Source organism: Aulonocara stuartgranti (genome assembly GCF_965226115.1).
Source record: "Aulonocara stuartgranti genome assembly, chromosome: 7".
Taxonomy (NCBI): Eukaryota; Metazoa; Chordata; class Actinopteri; order Cichliformes; family Cichlidae; genus Aulonocara; species Aulonocara stuartgranti.
In genome coordinates, this window is record NC_138945.1 from 61,738,011 (window position 1) to 61,755,147 (window position 17,137).

The 17,137-nt window shown below is 41.1% G+C and overlaps 1 long non-coding RNA gene across 5 annotated transcripts in view; it reads left to right on the plus strand.

Moving 5' to 3' along the window:
• The first annotated feature begins 426 nt into the window (after positions 1 to 426).
• LOC309710977 overlaps positions 427 to 17,137 on the plus strand; it is a 65,349-nt gene continuing 48,638 nt past the window's right edge. The window contains exons 1-7 of one of the 5 annotated variants that reach the window (XR_014277839.1): positions 427 to 503; positions 1,305 to 1,383; positions 1,562 to 1,880; positions 2,039 to 2,402; positions 2,531 to 2,632; positions 2,851 to 3,082; positions 3,180 to 3,358. This is a non-coding gene — a long non-coding RNA (uncharacterized lncRNA). Of the gene's footprint in view, positions 504 to 919; positions 1,139 to 1,304; positions 1,384 to 1,561; positions 1,881 to 2,038; positions 2,403 to 2,530; positions 2,633 to 2,850; positions 3,083 to 3,179; positions 3,359 to 17,137 lie in introns of those variants that run through there. The other 4 variants (XR_014277840.1, XR_014277841.1, XR_014277843.1 and 1 more) reach the window with 4 other exon arrangements.

The window sequence follows — 17,137 nt, forward strand, 5'->3', positions numbered from 1 at the left end:
GCTCGCGCGATCAGAGACGCTTCGAGCAGAGGCTCCAGCCATCCATTTACTCCAATAATAATCCCGTCACAGCGAAACATGACGCTGTGAAGCACAATCTAACTGGAGAACCGGGGACCCTCTCCGCGAACGGGTTTTTCTCCCTAATTTAATGCTTTCTTTTAATGGACATCGTTAACATTTCTCAACAAAAACACATGAAAGTATCACTGATAATGCAACAATAAAATCGCTTCATGTTGTGGCCATCACACAGTGTTTTCCAAACTGATTCACGAGCTGAAAGTGCTCAGATTTAACGTACATAATCCTTTGTTAGGTTTATTATTTTCATTTCACACGTAAAACACATTTATAGATTCATCCACCACTCCTGTTAGTTTTGGATGTGCTCGGCTCCAACCAATCAGATGCAACCTGTGTAAGCAAAGGATGATGGGAGAATGGAGAGACCCATTTATAAGAATAAGAAAATGAGGCGGAACTGATTGATTCTAATGCAGGTATGTAAAAAATACATATTTAAAGTAATAGGGCAGCACGGTGGTTAGCACTGTTGCCGCACAGCAAGAAGGTCCTGAGTTCAATTCCACCATCAGGCTGGGGTCTTTCTGTGTGGAGTTTGCAAGTTCTCCCCGTGTTTGCGTGGGTTCCCTCTGGGTACTCCGGCTTCCTCCCACCGTCCAAAGACATGCAGCTTGTGGGGATAGGTTAATTGGATAATCCAAATTGCCACTAGGTGTGAATGTGAGTGTGAATGGTTGTCTGTCCCTATGTGTTAGCCCTGCGACAGACTGGCGACCTGTCCAGGGTGTATCCCGCCTTTCGCCCTATGTCAGCTGGGATAGGCTCCAGCGCCCCCCGCGACCCTGAAAAGGATAAGCGGAAGCGAATGGATGGGTGGATGGATCTTGATGTGTGTTTCAAAGTTTGTTTTTCATAAAAGCTTCAAACAAACAGAGGTGACTGATCTCGAAACGGTTTAATGCATTTAAAAATGACTACAGCTACCGTCAGCATGCTTGCTAGGTAACGACTACACGTGGCTACTGCAGCATTAGCCATTTAATCCAACGATGATGGATTAAATCTATTACAAACGTTAAAGGACTTGTGTGCTGCAAAATACCCTCACATGGTGCGTAAAGCAGTTTTTGCATTAGAGTTCTGCTAGCTTTTTATAAACTGATGATGCTAACGTTAATTGCTAACGTTAACTGGAGCGCCAAGACTGAAAATCATTTGAGTTGCGTTAGTTATGCGTTTATGTCACAGAGTTCTGCAAAAATCTCTTTCCTCTTTAGCTTGAAAATGAGCGATTCAGAGGATCCCGAGCTGGAGGAAGAGCTTCAGGCTGCTGACGAACTCCTTCAAGATATGCAGGTAATATTTTTAGTGGAAACAGTTGTTAAAGAGGGAACACGCTTGTCTAATATTTTGTACGGAGTAAACGTTATATTATTTGAAATTTTTTTTTATATATGTGTATATATAAGTTTGTCAAATTAAGTTGGTTAACTTAAGATGTTTGATAATCTTTGCTTTATGGACTGTATTTTAGGTGTTCCCTTTTTTCCTTGTTAATTGCGTAGAATGATGCACAGAGTGAACCTCAGCCAAGACCAGTGCGCTGGAAAACACGTGACAGACAGACAGGGAGATTTTATTCCTCAAAGACCATCAACCAGTCGATGTACTAGTTGCATGCCACGTGGTCAGTGTTCACACAACCAATGATTTTATCTCACAACTTGTTTTCACCAAAGAATTTCAGTAAGTAAATATTCTTCAATCTCTTTTTTTCCTCCCAGTGTCCAGAGAGCAGCATCAATGTCCACGTGAAGAACCTAGTTATGTTGCCAGTGTCAACCCAACAAAAGGTACTTTACCTTCTTGTATATGTTGTGATTTCTGTTTACTTTTATATTTGTTGTTATAGTTGAGTTAGGCAGGGCTTTTGTGCAGTCCTAAGAAACATACTGCCTAGAGTGTTTTTCACTTTGTGGAAGAGTTTCTTCCTTTATTTTTTTTCTGTTAGTGTATGGAACTGAGGTGCTTCGTCAGGAGCTCCTTCAGTTGTTGGAGGATGGAGAAGAGGACGCAGCCATGACTTGTGAGACGTCGTCTGAGTCAGCTGCTACTCACTGGGCGATCAGAAATATGGTGTCCTCGCAAAAGTGGAAAGAGGCCAGGCCTTGTCTTATAGATAATATGTTAGCTACTCTGGATCCACAGTCACACCGTGTGTGTCAGTGTGGCAAACAAGTAGTTGTGAGGTGTCTGGACTGCCTGCCTCTCCCATTCCTTTGTGCTGACTGTGATATTGCAGTTCACACACGCTTTGTCCTGCACAACAGAGAGGCAGTAACAGGAGGGTTTTTGCAGCCTTCATCACAGTTTAGGTACGGTTTTTAAGTCTTATGCATTTCTTGCTATGTACTATGAGTGGGTGCTGTTATTGTATATTTGTTGTGTATCAGTTAATTTCCAATTCCTTTTTATATATATATATTGTGTGTTTTAATGTTAGTTCGGCTGTTGCCTGTGCAAAGGCCAGAACATGTGTGTGACTGCCCAGCAGGTAACGTTGAGGTTTCACGCGGCGCAATTGTGGCTCTTGTAACCATAAATGGTAAGTTGCCCTTTTGTCACACACTACATACACAATAGATGTGTTTGGAGGTTTTATTGCAAATTGTGCATTGCTATCTTGGTTTGAATTACCCTCGGCCCGCAGTATATGTGGGCACCTGTCAAAGGTCATTTGGATTTACCAGACCGATTTGAAAACAACATGAAAAAAATGAATGCTTTGAGCCATGACTGAATTTATCCTGATCCTTTCTAAAGGCCGTTATAACCTTGCACTGCCAGTGGTGAGCTGCACCAGCTGTGGCCTAATGTGGTCCCCCTCAGTTAAGGACATCCTGGGTAGTGGATATTGGCCTGGCACCTTAAATTTCTGCACCCTGTTTTCAATGGATGTCTTTCAGTCTTTCTATGACATTAAGAAGGCTGCACCAGGGATGTCACTTAAGGCATTTGTCAAAGTGCTGGATGAACGAACAGCCATTTTGGAAGGGTGAGTTTCTAAATTTGCCAAGTTTAAGGAAATTGTGTAAATCAATGTTTATGATGACTGTCCTTGAATATTCTGTTGTATGTCCTCTATGTAAAAGACTGGCCGAATATCAGCTGATGCCTTCAGTAAAAGTTTCTTGGAGTGGAGTGCTGTAAAGTTTGAGGTGGACAGGATGTGCAAGGAGCCATGCTTTAGCTGCCCTGCCTGCACTCCAGACATGCTTGCCGTCTCAGTTGATGGAAACCGCAAGCTTTATCGCTTTCAGTCTAATGCAAGGTACGTTATGCATTGTGTACATAAGTCAAATATGGATTTGTAGAAAGATGTGTGTGTGTATACATATATGGATGGGTGGATATTTATTTTATTTTTCTCTTAGTGTTGTCGTAATACTATTTACTTTATCTTAATGTGTACTTAATTTTGTCACCATGTGTATTTAAAAAAAAAAAAAAACAACAACAACAACATGATTTTTATTTTGTGTTGTCAGTGCTGTCCTGGGGAGATATGAGGTCTCGTGTAACTTAAGGCTAATTCAGCTAATTGTTATGCATTTGTTTTAAAAAGTTTGTCCCTGATAGGGCTTAATCATGCCGAGTCTTTTATGTTAAAATCTTTGGGTGTATAGGTCCCAGGGAAAGGGTTGTGCGGATCTTCATCTTGGACTGCAGCAAAGGAGTCGTCCAAAAAGTCCACTGGGAAGTTGGATGAAGAGGGCGTGGAAATAGCTGTTTGTCACCACGGAGTCCTCTTAGCTGCATTGAACATGTTTCGAGGGGAGATCTTTGCTTACCCTCTTTTTCTCCAGAGGAAGTTGGCAGCTAGCTTCCCAGGACATATTACGTTCCTTTGCTCCGATGTGGCCTGTAAATATTTCCCCCTATTTAACCAAGGTGGCTCAGCAGTGCCCTGAGCTGAGGAACCTCTTGTCAATGCGTCCTTTTCTCTCCGTCATGCATGCAAAGGCTCACACTTGGAAATGCGAGGTATACTGCAGCCTCGATACGCGCTTCGCGGAAACGCCCCCTCCATTACTCGACACACGCTCCGAAGCCTCGATACAGAACGACCCATCACTACCTGCCCGGGTGTGGCAGCGTGTGTGGAGTTTTGGAGCGAGTGTGCGGAGGAGCTGTGGCGGTGACTGTGTGGAAGAGGAAGCGTGTGTGTGGATTTCCCCCCTCCTTCTCTCCTTGGAGCGCTGGACCCCCCTCCCAACTCACTGTACATATATATAGCACTGAGGTGATCCCTGTTGTAAATAAATCTCCTTTTGTTCTCTGAGAAAGAACTGTCTGCGCGTGAGTCCATTCAGTAGCCATGACAGATCTGTTTCTTGTGTGGTAAGCTTCCTGCTTTTATGATCCTTTTTGGTGAGCAGCAGGTCACACAAACATGAGAATGAGAATAAGTTTCTAAATTAGCTGTGGAAGCACACAGCAAAATCTCCAGTGTTAAATTAACACTATAGAGTGTCTATATATGGGTCCACACCTCTGAGTGTTAAATACAACACTGTTGAGTGTTAAATTACAGTTTTTTTTATAGCCGCTAGGACAAATTTCTCAATACTTACGTCACTTTTGCAAAACTCCTCACACAGTGAGCACAACAGAAGTCTATGTGGGCTAAACTGAGGATCAGTTATCATTGTTTTGGCACAAAATGCATTCAATGACTACATCTCTCAAATTTCATGAATTATTTTCTCACTCAGACACAACTGCCAAAAATCTTTGTACGTACAGGACATTTTGCATGTACTTACATACTGTTTTCAAAACTTAAACTTATGGTCAAAACAATAACATAATGCAAAACTGAATAAGACAGCAAAATTCAACAGCAATATTTTATTGAAACATATTTTAAATCTAAAAGTGCAGTTTAACCAGCAACAGCTGATTCTCATTGTAGATGAACATCTACACAGGTGTTACGCCTTCAATTTCATTACAAAAGGAGACAACTGCTGAATAGGTTTGTTTTGTGATGTAAACATGGACCCAGCCAGAAATGGAGAAGTGGCTGAAAGAGGAAGAAGAGTGGCTGGGAGGGGGCGAGGTATGCGTGGTGGAAGAAGAATAAGAGGAAGATCAAGAGCTGTAGTCTCAGATAAGATCAGAGCTACTGTAATTGATCATGTAGTAAATCATGGTCACTCAATGAGAGAGGCTGGTCAGAGAGTGCAGCCAAATCTGCAACGCTCTACAGTGGCATCTATTGTTAGAGTTTTCCGGCAAACCAACAGGTAACTTGTATTCTGCAGGGGCATTTGCACATTTCAGAAGTAAATAAGCTTTTGTGTAATTTTTGTTGCATTTCTGCTTAGGACTCAACAGTTACCTCACATAGGAGGGAGAGGACGGATGTTCACTGATGTGCAGGAAACTGCCATTGTTGATATGGTCATCAGAAACAATGGGATAAAACTCACTGAAATTAGACAGAGTCTTGGCAGACAACGTTACTTTCGCAAATATTCACAGTGTAAGCATAACAACAATTTCTAAAGTCCAGAAAAAACATCAGGTCAGGATGAAACCGTTGTATACTGTGCCTTTTGAGAGGAACTCTGAACATGTCAAGCAACTCAGGAACCAGTATGTCCAGGTAAGATCACAATAAAATACAGATCTGTTTTTGAACAAAACCAAACACACACAAAGACAATTTTTACAAATTTACTACTGTAACAGCTTATGTTGCCTTGTGGATTTATGTTAGAGAGTCATGGAGATTGAAGGCAGGCAAACGCACCACATTTTCATCTTTGTGGATGAGGCAGGTTTCAACTTGGCCAAAGCACGGCGACGAGGGAGGAATGTGATTGGGAAGAGAGCCACAGTGACTGTCCCAGGCCAGAGGGGTGCCAACATCACAATGTGCGCAGCAATATCCACCGATGGACTGCTGTTACACAGACCACTAATTGGGCCATACAACACTGAACGGCTCCTTGCGTTCCTGCATGATCTCTATGGACGGGTTGTGCTAGGTGAGGAAAGGGATGCAGAGAGAAGGAATCAGCCAACATTTATAATTGTATGGGACAACGTGGCATTTCATCACTCCCGTGCAGTCACCAAGTGGTTTGCAGCCCATCCCAGAATGGAGTCTCTTTTCCTCCCACCTTACTCTCCATTCCTCAACCCCATAGAGGAATTCTTTTCCTCATGGCGGTGGAAGCTTTACCACCATCATCCACATGATCAAATGTCCCTCCTGGATGCAATGAATGCTGGATGCCTGGAAATATCAGCAGAAGATTGCCAGGGATGGATCAGGCATGCCAGGAGATTCTTTCCTAGGTGTATCGCCCTAGATGACATAAGATGTGATGTGGATGAGAACCTGTGGCCAAATGGAGAAGACCGAGTAGATTAGCATTACTATTGTATGTGTATCAGTGGATGGTGTGTATACAAATTCTTGTATTTTGGGATTACTTAGTGCAAAAAAATAAAAATACATAAACATAAATACATGATGTCTGATTCATTCCAGTAACATATATTGAAATTATAAACAGAGATGTGTCCTTGTTTTACACAAGAAAACACTGTGTAATGCTACATGTTGTTAGTGTTTTTTAGGTCATTGTTTTGTGGGTGACAAAGTGTGTTTGTCGGCTGTCAACCTTTGCTAGTGTTCTGGAAGAATGAGTTTATTTGAGACCTGAATAAAGTGTTTTGGTAGTTGTAGTGCATTTTGAATGTGAAATGAACTGCTTTGCCAAGCTGAAGGTCAGTTAGAGGAGTTGTGTGAAGAGTTTTGCAAAAGTGACCTAAGTATTGAGAAATGTGTCCTAGTGGCTGTAAAAAAAAAAACAAAAAAAAAAACCTGTAACACTTTTGACAGTGTTATATGTTTAAAAGTAACCTAGTCAGTTTTGAAAATTAACAATGGCTAACACTGAGCAGTGCTGATTTTCTAACACTGGAATATTTCTAACATTTTGAGTTATTTTCCAGTGTTAGAAAATCAGCACTACTAGCACGTAGAGGCCTCCTCTGTGCTACGATAAGCCAGCCAAACACTGGCTGTAGCTTCAGATGTCCTGCACAAACATGAGAGGCAGCAGTGCTCTTATAACACTCAGCAAGAAGGTGAAGATCAAAAGTCAAAAAGATTTCTTTGAGTTTATTGCTGTTTATTGCTTTATGTCCCTCCTTTTAACTTTTTGTCCCTTGCATCATATCCTTTCTAGGTTTTTAATGACGTTTGAGTTTTGTATTCTTCATGTATGAGTGTAGTTTTACGGTGGTTTAAAGACCCATCTAAGAATGGGCACAGTAAGCAACCCTAGGCTACATATGTGCTTCTAGAAAGTGCTGCAGGAACAAACCTGAAATGCCTGAAATAAGTTTGCATTTTGCACTTACTGGTCCCTTTTCTCTCAAATCCTGTGGGTTATATTTTCTGAACAGTTCACAAGTTCTGTGGGTAAGTTACAAGTTACATTTTTGAGAGGTGGAAATAAAGCAAGTAAAAAGTAGACATAAAGCGAAAAATAGAGCAATCTACTAATAGTATTTCCTACATGACAACTCTGTACAGAGAGGGTGGTAATGCACGTATTTGCTGGCGAGAATCCAAATAGCATTCTGGGTATTTCACACATAGTATTGCACCTTTTGATATTTAGAATATTTTACCTAATATTGCACCTGTTTCTCAAATCAGTTTCAGTAAGCATATTGTACATTAAACAGACAGTGATTTATCACATTGTACATTCGAAGTGAGGTGAGGTAGTGTTGTATTATTTCACGCGTCCAGTGTTTTGTTTTGCCATCAGTCTGACTGTGGCGGGGAAGAAGCTGTTGAAAAACCTTGTTCTGTGTGTAATGATCCGGTCCGCTCTGTTGTGTCTCACTTTGTACAGTTTTTGTGTCTCAGCAGAGAGTGAGCTGGATGGTGAGTCCCAGATAATTCCCTCTGCTCTTTTTCGGCAGCATTGTACATACAGATTACATGGAAGGAAGTTTTGTCCCTGTGATCTCTCTGCAGTCTTTATGACTCTTTTCAGAGCCTTCCTCTCTGCCTGTGTGATGTTCCCATACCAGACAGTGATGCCTGCAGTGAGGATCAGTCCTCTGTAAAAAAAATAAAAAAAATCATCCCTACCTTCAATATGATGGTGATGGGGGCATCCTCTGACAGCGTGTTGTGCCTCAGGTAGACTTGGCCCTGTATAACAGTAATATTAGTTCTGCTTTTCTTTTCATGAGTGGAGCTGGACACAAAGAGCAGAGCAAACACAAGCGTGATTAGTGTCATGTTCTTGTTCTTTTGCATGTTCACCCTAAAACTGTGTGGTCTCTCTGCATACTCAGACTTCCTCCCACAGTCCAAAAACTTAATGGCTACATCTGAAACTAATAAATATATGTACAATATATAATAGTATATGCATTTCTGGATGTGTATACTAAATATTTTTCTACGTGTGTGTGTGTGTGTGTGTGTGTACACATATTTACAAATTAAATAGAGTAAACAATAAGTAGAATATTTAAAATAATAAAATAAAATATACAGAGTGATAATAAACTGGTCAAAGGTGTGAATGGTTTTCTCTGCTGATCTAGGAATCTGAGCAGAGCTCCAACACAACCCCAAACTGGACAATGAGTCAGAAATTAGATGGATCCACTAATATAAGACTAAAAGCTTAAGCTTCTGCCCCAAAGGTAAATGTAAATATAACAATACAGTCTACTTCTTGTGTATTCTTAAAAGAAAACCAATTAATATACTCTAAAGTATAAGACTAAAATATTTGCTATATTAGAAGAGTAGAGTTTACTACTCCTTTCACAGAAAAGTGCAAACCAGACTGAACCATAACAAAAGTTGGAGAACTGAGTGCAGAACTGAGGAAGGGTACAAAGGTCATTCAGTGTCAGCTCATCAAATGTCTCCCACCTGACCATGTGAGATTTTCTTGAAAAGTGACACTACAGCTAGATAAAAAGAGTTGTTCCTTTCATATTAAAGCTTTAATGTCTATAAAACAATTCACATGATTTAAACTGTTAATTTGAAATCATAATTAAACAATATCATGGACATTGTGTACGACCAGGGGTAGGCAACTCCAGGCCTCGAGTGCTGGTGTCCTGCAGGTTTTAGATGTGTCCTTGAACCAACACAGCTGATTCAAATGGCTAAATTACCTCCTCAACATGTCTTGAAGTTCTCCAGGGGGATGGTAATGAACTAATCATTTGATTCAGGTGTGTTGACCCAGGGTGAGATCTAAAACCTGCAGGACACCGGCCCTCGAGGCCTGGCGTTGCCTACCCCTGATATAGACAGTGCTTGAAGCAGTTATGACCTTCTTGCCATATTGGCAGAATAAATGACCTGGAAGCTGTTGCACTGTCTGCACCTGTAAACTCCAGGACACGTTTACAAACAATTTTCGTTGTTATTTGCGCTGCAGCTGCAGGTTAGGGTGGAGTTACTGTGTGTGTGTTTACAAGTAGTTTTAAACCTTGTGATCCACAAAACAGCATAACAGTAAAAGAAGAATTGACTGCGTTACAGTCAATGCGGGAGCGGCGGCTTTGCTCGTGCGCGATTCATTTGCAGTTTGGACGCACGTGAACATCTCCTGCCCTGATAGCGGCTGGAGGAGGACTATCCTCCGCCTGTGAGCGCTTTGGCACGAGCGAGGTGCCCACGGCAGCACCCGCTGCTTGTTGAGAGCAACAAGCGCTTTCACGTCAAAAGTCGTCATAAATAAGCCTCCAATAACACCAGAAAAAGTCGCCAGATTTGTCGCTAGTCGCTTTTTAGAAAAAAAACGACGCTAAGGGGGGTTTGAAAACTCCCTAAATATAGCGACAAAATCGCTAAGTTGGCAACACTGTTTGGACTGTTTTCAGGGTATTTAAAAAAATTCAAAACAAAACAAAACCGTGCGTCACAATGGGTATTCTCTGAGTATGCGCAGAATTACGCACAGCTGTCATGTGATCCTGTGATCGAACAAAGGATCAAAGGCTCAAAGAGCGCTGACGTCAAATTCGCTGCCACGAAAGTCTATAAATAGCCCCTCTTCACCTTTGCAAACACAGTTTTACTTGGAACATTTTCAGAAACAGCGAGTTGTGTTTAGCAAACCAGAAACCTTTCAGAAAGGGACTGTTTTTAAACTTAAACAATTAAGCAGACATTTTTTCTTGTCGACACTTTGCATTAAGAGTTTAAAGAAATGTCAAACGAAGCATTTAATAATTTACAGTCTGACGGAGAGATTCGAGAGGAATCACAAAGACTGTATGGGTTGATGGAGACAGAAATACCTGACCCTATGGAGCTTCAAATGAAAATTCAACAACTCCAGTTGGAGTTGAGCACCCTGAACAGCACAACAGAAAGTCTTACACTGCAAATATTTTGGCTGGAAGAAAAAGTCAAAAAGCAAAATTTCAAGATTGTTCATAACGAAGATCTCATAGATGAACTTTATGAAAATCTTAAAATGAAAAGAGAAATAATTAATAATCTTAAGGATGAGCTGAGAAGGGAGGAGGAAGAAAAAATATTAGCTGCTGTTCACAACATCACTGGTGAACCTCTGCAGCTGGAGAATCTTCCTCCTGAACCCGAGGAGCTTTATTTTCCTGCCTTGGAACCATCTCCTGATGTGGTTCCAACACAGGAGAATCTTGCTCCTGAACCCGAGGAGCTTTTTTTTCCGGCCTTGGAACCATCTCCTGATGTGGTGCCGACTAGTGGTTCATGGCGTCATGGTGCCAAACGCCTACTTAAAATAGGTTTAGGTGTTGCTGCAGTAGGCCTTATTATAGCTGCAGGTTACTGGGGCTTTTCAGTGCTTAACAGTGATTGCCTATTTAACTCTGTCTATGGCCTCGTTGAGCCATATTGCCACCTTGGTGATCGATTAGTCCCTTTTTAAAGACTAGTAATGATGGACTGCTTTTCATCCACAGTCCAGAAAACCATACGTTGTTCATATCAGACAACATAAGCAACATTTAGCTAACTTGTGCTCTCATTTTTCTTTTCTTTTGCCTCTCACCCCCCAGCCAGTCGCGACAGATGGCTGCCCCTTCCTGAGCCTGGTTCTGTCAAAGGTTTCTTCCTGTTTAAAGGGAGTTTTTCCTTTCCACCGTGCCTAGTGCTTGCTCACAGGGGATCATTTGATTGTTGGGGTTTAATTTGTTAAAAAACATAAGAAATTAGGTGAGGGGTTCACATAATAGAGAGCACAACAAAAACTACAAATTTTTAAAAAATTTGTTAGTTGCAAATCAAAATAAAGACAACAGTTTCTGAAAAACATCTCTTACGGCTCTGTTTATTTGCTTAAATGAACACTTGTATTTTTTTGTCATAGAAGAATATACATTGTCTTAAGTATTTAATAATTTTAAATTTAGCCCTGCGCTGCGTGAGATAAACTGAGATGAGATAAACACAGACGGCTGTCGAGGCCTGGCGAGGGAAAGTTCCTCTTCAACCTCCAAACTGAACCCAGTTTGTTACTCGCAGCATCGCAAAATTAGACACAGCAATTTCTTAGAGTCTGGTTTAAGTCCTGAAATGACATCTCCTTACCTGTCACGATTCTGGGTCAGTTTGACCCAGTATTTTGAGTTGTTATGTTTTGGTGTTTTTGCATTATGGATAGTTTTCTTATTCTCTTGTGGTGCTTTTTTTGGTTATCATGATGATGATGATGATGATTAATCTATGTTTTAGTTCTTCTTGTTTAGGGATTAGTTCTTAGGTTTTGTGTTCTCATGTTTTTTGCTGGTTTAGTTCAGTGTCTAGTCTGTCTCTCTCTGTCCGTGTCTTAGTTTAGTGTGTATTGTTTCCTGTTTTATTTTGAAGGATTGTGTCTTATGTCAGTGTGTCCAGCTTCGATCCCCTGACTCGTTAGCCCCAATCTCTCCCAGCTGTGTCTCCCTCCTGTTTTCCATTCCCTGATTACTTCCCTGTGTATATTAGCCCTGTGTTTGCCCTTGCTCAGTGCTGCATCGTACCGTCGGATTATGCCTTTGTGTTTTATACTGTGTTCAGTATTTTCGTGTTCACTACCCTTGTTCAGTTCATGTTTTAATTTCTCCAGCAATAAAGCTGAGGTTTTGAGTTACAATTCTGTGTTTGAGTCCTGCATTTGGATCCTCATCTCCGCCTGCCCGCACACAGAGCCCTGTATTTAAAATCCAACTCTTACCTGAACTCTGCTGCCTTTCTGTCTCTCTCGCTGCTTTGTAACGCACCATCCCCCTTTTGACATTAGATAATGGTAAATCAAACCTGCACTGCAGAGAGGTTGGCATGACAGGAAGTCGAGATGATAACGATAGACCAGCCTTCAAACTAAGACGCGTGATGTATAAAAGTCTTTCTACTGAGTAAAGGACAGTTTGAGTTTCCTGCTGGCACCATGCACTGTCTTCACAAGTTTCTTCTTTGTTTTCTACCATGTCTACAAGGCATCAGTGTGAACATCAAATATATCTGATTTATCTTACGGCTGTAAACGGCACACTAACTTTATCATCTTCTTTTTTTTTTTTAATTTACCAGAGTTTTCAACAGGAATTATTCATGGAACAAAAGCTCCGGACAACTCGATACCCTACATGGGATCAGTTCAGAATAACAAGGGTCAACATGTCTGTGGAGAATTCCTCATCACTGAAGACTTTGTGCTCACTGCTGCACACTGTGACCGGTTGTGAGTTAGATTTCCTGTTCATGAAGTTCATCCAAAAACAAACTTTTTCAAACTTGTGTTTATTGATCAGATCACTCGAAGTTATTGATAAGGCAGATGTTATTTCGAGGGAAAATAAAACACAATTAAGTGCAATAGCATCAAATAAAAATGACCTTTGACTTCTGACAGCCGTTGGTTACATGAAAATGTGTTTCTATTTTTTACTTCATGTTGTGTCTCCAGTTGTGTGTGAACGTTCGATTAGTTCACAGAGTACAAACAATTCAGCCTCCACTTGCTGAAATAAACCTAAAAGAAAATCAAGTGTTTCAGGTGGCGAACCTGTTGATGAGCCGACGGTGGTGGACGTGTCTGTCATTGAACCAAAGGTCTGTAAGAAACACTGGCCTGGTCTTCCTGCCAGTGTTTCCTGTGCAGGTGGATATGGAACAACCAAAGGATTCTGTCAGGTATGTTTTCTGTGATTTCAGTGGAAACTTGTGTTCTGTTGACAAATGTATAAAAAAAAAGAATATAATCTGACATATTAAAATCCTCACAGGGTGAGGTAATACCAGGATGCTCTGTAGAATCCTGACCACTTTGTCATGGGAACTGATCGGCTGCTGACCGCAAGGCACTGCAGCGGGTGATATAAACAGCCCAATTATTCCACCATTTATACTGGCCTTATCTGTATTTATACATGTAAATGGTAAACGGCAAATGTACTGGTTCTTATAGAGCTACTCTTTCTACTGTTCTTTACACAACTTGTGCATTCACCCATTCGCACAAGCACATTTTTCTAGGTGCTTTCTAAGTAACATTCACACACACTCTGTGTGAATGTCGGAGATGATCTGCTCTACCACCTGAGCTACAGCCACCCCGTGTGTGTTGACAATAAACTGAAATCCTAATCCTAAAATGTGGGTCGTGTTTTGGGTCTGCCACTTGAGGATACACAGAAATAAGCCATGCTGAACAGATTTCCACATCTTTTCATCTCATCACAAATGCCTCCAAGATACCTGAAAAGCTTCTGTTTCATTTTATATGGAGAAATAAAAGCTAATATTTACAAACAGTATTTTGTTTAATGTTAAAAGAATCTGGTGGTTTGGAAGTTTAAAGTTTGAGACATTAAAGTTACACGGTTAACTACTGTAAGGAACAAAAAGACACTGTTAGAAACTCTTTCTTCAAACATATCCTTCATTTGATACATTAAATGATGCATGAATTCTACTAATTCTATTCTACTACATCAGTCATGCGTGATAAGCACTGTTGATGATTCACCAGCAGGATCGTTTTACGCTGAAATCATTTTGAAATCAGGACGGTGTGTGGCCACAAAATAAATGATTCATATCAAATGTGTTAAACCTAAAGTAAGAAGCTCATTTTGGAAATGTGAGGGGGGAGAAAGTGGAGACGTTTGACTTCAGATGTTTGGTGTAAAAACAAAGCTCTCAGGAGACTCCTCGAATACTGTAACTCTGTGAGTACAGTAATGGAGTATTTTTACTTTGTTACATCATTGATTAACATCAGTCAGCCTTTTAATATCATTTATTTAAAAAGACGTTTGTCTGTCTGTGTGCGTGATGCTCTGCGAAGCGTCCTGCATTAGAAACAATGGAAAACTATCCACATCTCTCATTTTCAGCGACTCGTTTGATTTCTGATGCAGTACGCTCATTTGGCCACACAGCGGCGCTGCTGACTTGTTAAATAGCTCAGCAGAAACATTTCAAATTATTTCATTCAGCATTTGTTTCGTGTCTCACTATGAAAACGCCTCATGCGTGACCTCATCAGAAGCTCAAATGCCATTACAGCAGCAATAAGTGACGCCCATGTCAGGAGCGACAAGTTTCTGGTCACCTTCTGGTGTGCTGTATACAAAAGCCAGCCGGCCCTCATAGATCCAGTTAAAATTTTTATTTTATCTTAAAAGCTGGAGCTGCTTTTATTTGAACTCATTTATCACAAAAGAGAAAACACATTAATAGAGGAAAGGGGAGGACGAGTCACAGATATCCTCGGTCCTGCTATGTTTTCTGAAGCGTCTCATTCTGTGGCTTGGAGCCACTGCTGGATGAAACACGAGTCGACTTTTCAGGAATGGAAGAGAACCTGCTTTAATTTTGCAGCTGTAACTTGGAGTGTTTTACAACAATTTGTAAGCAGCTCCACAGCGACAGTCGGGCTCCCTGGCTGCATAAAAGTCACTTTTTTTTTTTTGCCTTTTTTAGGTTGTAATTTGTACTCACACTGCTGCTTGGCTAAAGTAGCAGCTAACAGAAAAGACACACACACACACATTTTGTTGCTGTTTCTCCCTCTCATGTTAACTTTGGGCAGAAAAAAACAGGCTATGTGGTCAATCAAATTTAACTTTCAGTTGATCTCCAGTGATTAACAAGGCAAAAAAAACTTTAGATAAAATGATCATAATGCAACATTTTGTTTTATTATGCTGTTAGTGGTTTATCTTTCAGTGCACCGTTTCCTAGCTGCACTTCCTGCCGGGCTGTAGAAGGTTTGCTATAGAAACTAATAGTGTCAGTTGAATTATGATTATGGTACAAAAATTCCCTTGTCAGAGGAAACTTTCAATAAATCTGACTTTTGTCCAACAAATTACTATTTTTCATCCATCTCACCCTATCTCTAGCATCCTCCCACATCACACCAACCCTCTGTCCTCCTTCATTCACAAACCTCCTCTGAGGTTGTCTTCTTTTACTCCTGCCTGGCAGCTCCATCTTCAACATCCTTTGACAATCCTTCCTCTGCACATGTACAAACAAGCTCAACTTTGCCTCTCTAACTTTGTCTCCAAACCGCTCAACCTGAGCTGTCAATTTACTTGCAACCTCCAGCTCCTACAGTGATGGTGATAACTTTAGTTTGATCTTTTCTTACAGGTACCAGAATAATAACATGATTTTCCATTGCAGATGTAACCATGATCATTCCATACACATTGCAGTTTGTTGCTTATTCTAGAGTTGTGCTCAAGGTAATTAAAGGTTAAAAGCTACAGCCAGCGCGAGTCTGGCTGATCTATGGAGGGCAAAGGCTTTGAGCTTGGAAGGCCGCACGCGCTTACACAGCACTTATAAGATGTTATTCTTGGTGATTTTGTGCTTAGTCATGTTTTAATATGTTTTAAGTAGAAGTAGCTGATCCATCAATATTCATTTAATATTATATACTTGATTTAGAGCAATACACACTGATGGTCTTAACAAATGAAAGAGTCCTTGTAGCTGCCATGTTGTGTCTTAGCAGGGTACAGACGGTTCCAGGAGCAGTCAGCGTCTGCCCTCGGGAAGGAGACAATGTTTTTATTTATTTATTTATTTTTATATATATCCACAGATATATCCACAGTTCCTCCGCACACACGCGTTAGTTCCACAGCAAAATACACACAGGGGATTCTTTCGAAACTGCCAAGGTTCAACGTTCCAGCGGTGAGCTGCTCAGTGCCACTGCCTTAAATAGCAGCTGGGGAAATCAGCCAGATCAGCAGCAGGTGGACACAATCACACAGGTGCGTGGGCCAAGAGCGAGAGCCCGTAACGAGCTCCACCCAGGCAGAGAGGAGGAGGAGAGACAAAGAAAACAAAAACTAACAACAACAAAACCAGGGGTCCGTTCTTCGTACCTCGCTCACTACATCCAAGATCAAATGACACATCCAAGATCAAATCATCGCGCTAACTTTGAGCTCGCTATTCTGGTTCTCCGAACACACCTGTTGTTGACGATTAGTATAGCTGGATGAAGTAATGTGAGATCACTGGGTGGCTTAACAGGGGCTACGCATCGATAGTAGAAACATTGATCGGCAACCCTCTGATTGGTCGGCGAAAATGTCGAAGGAGCGCGCTTGGTATTTCTCGGCAGCAGAGCAAGAACTCTTGATTGAGGGATTTCAGGAGTTTCAGAGTTTAATTAAAGCTCAAGGGAACACTGCAAAGGCTGCAAAAGCAAGGAGGGCTTGCAGAAAGTTGCTGACAAATTAAACTTGTAAGTAATTTAATAATAATAATGATAATGGAGTGGATTGATATAGCGCTTTTCAAGGCACCCAAAGCGCTTTACAATGCCACTATTCATTCACTCTCACATTCACACACTGGTGGAAGCAGCTACGGTTGTAGCCACAGCTGCCCTGGGGCAGACTGACTGAAGCCAGGCTACCATATCGCGTCATCGGCCCCTCTGGCCAACACCAGTAGGCGGTAGGGTAAATTTATTATATTATATTATATTACATTATATCCTCTTTCACATTAGAGCCACGACAGGACCCACTAGAACAT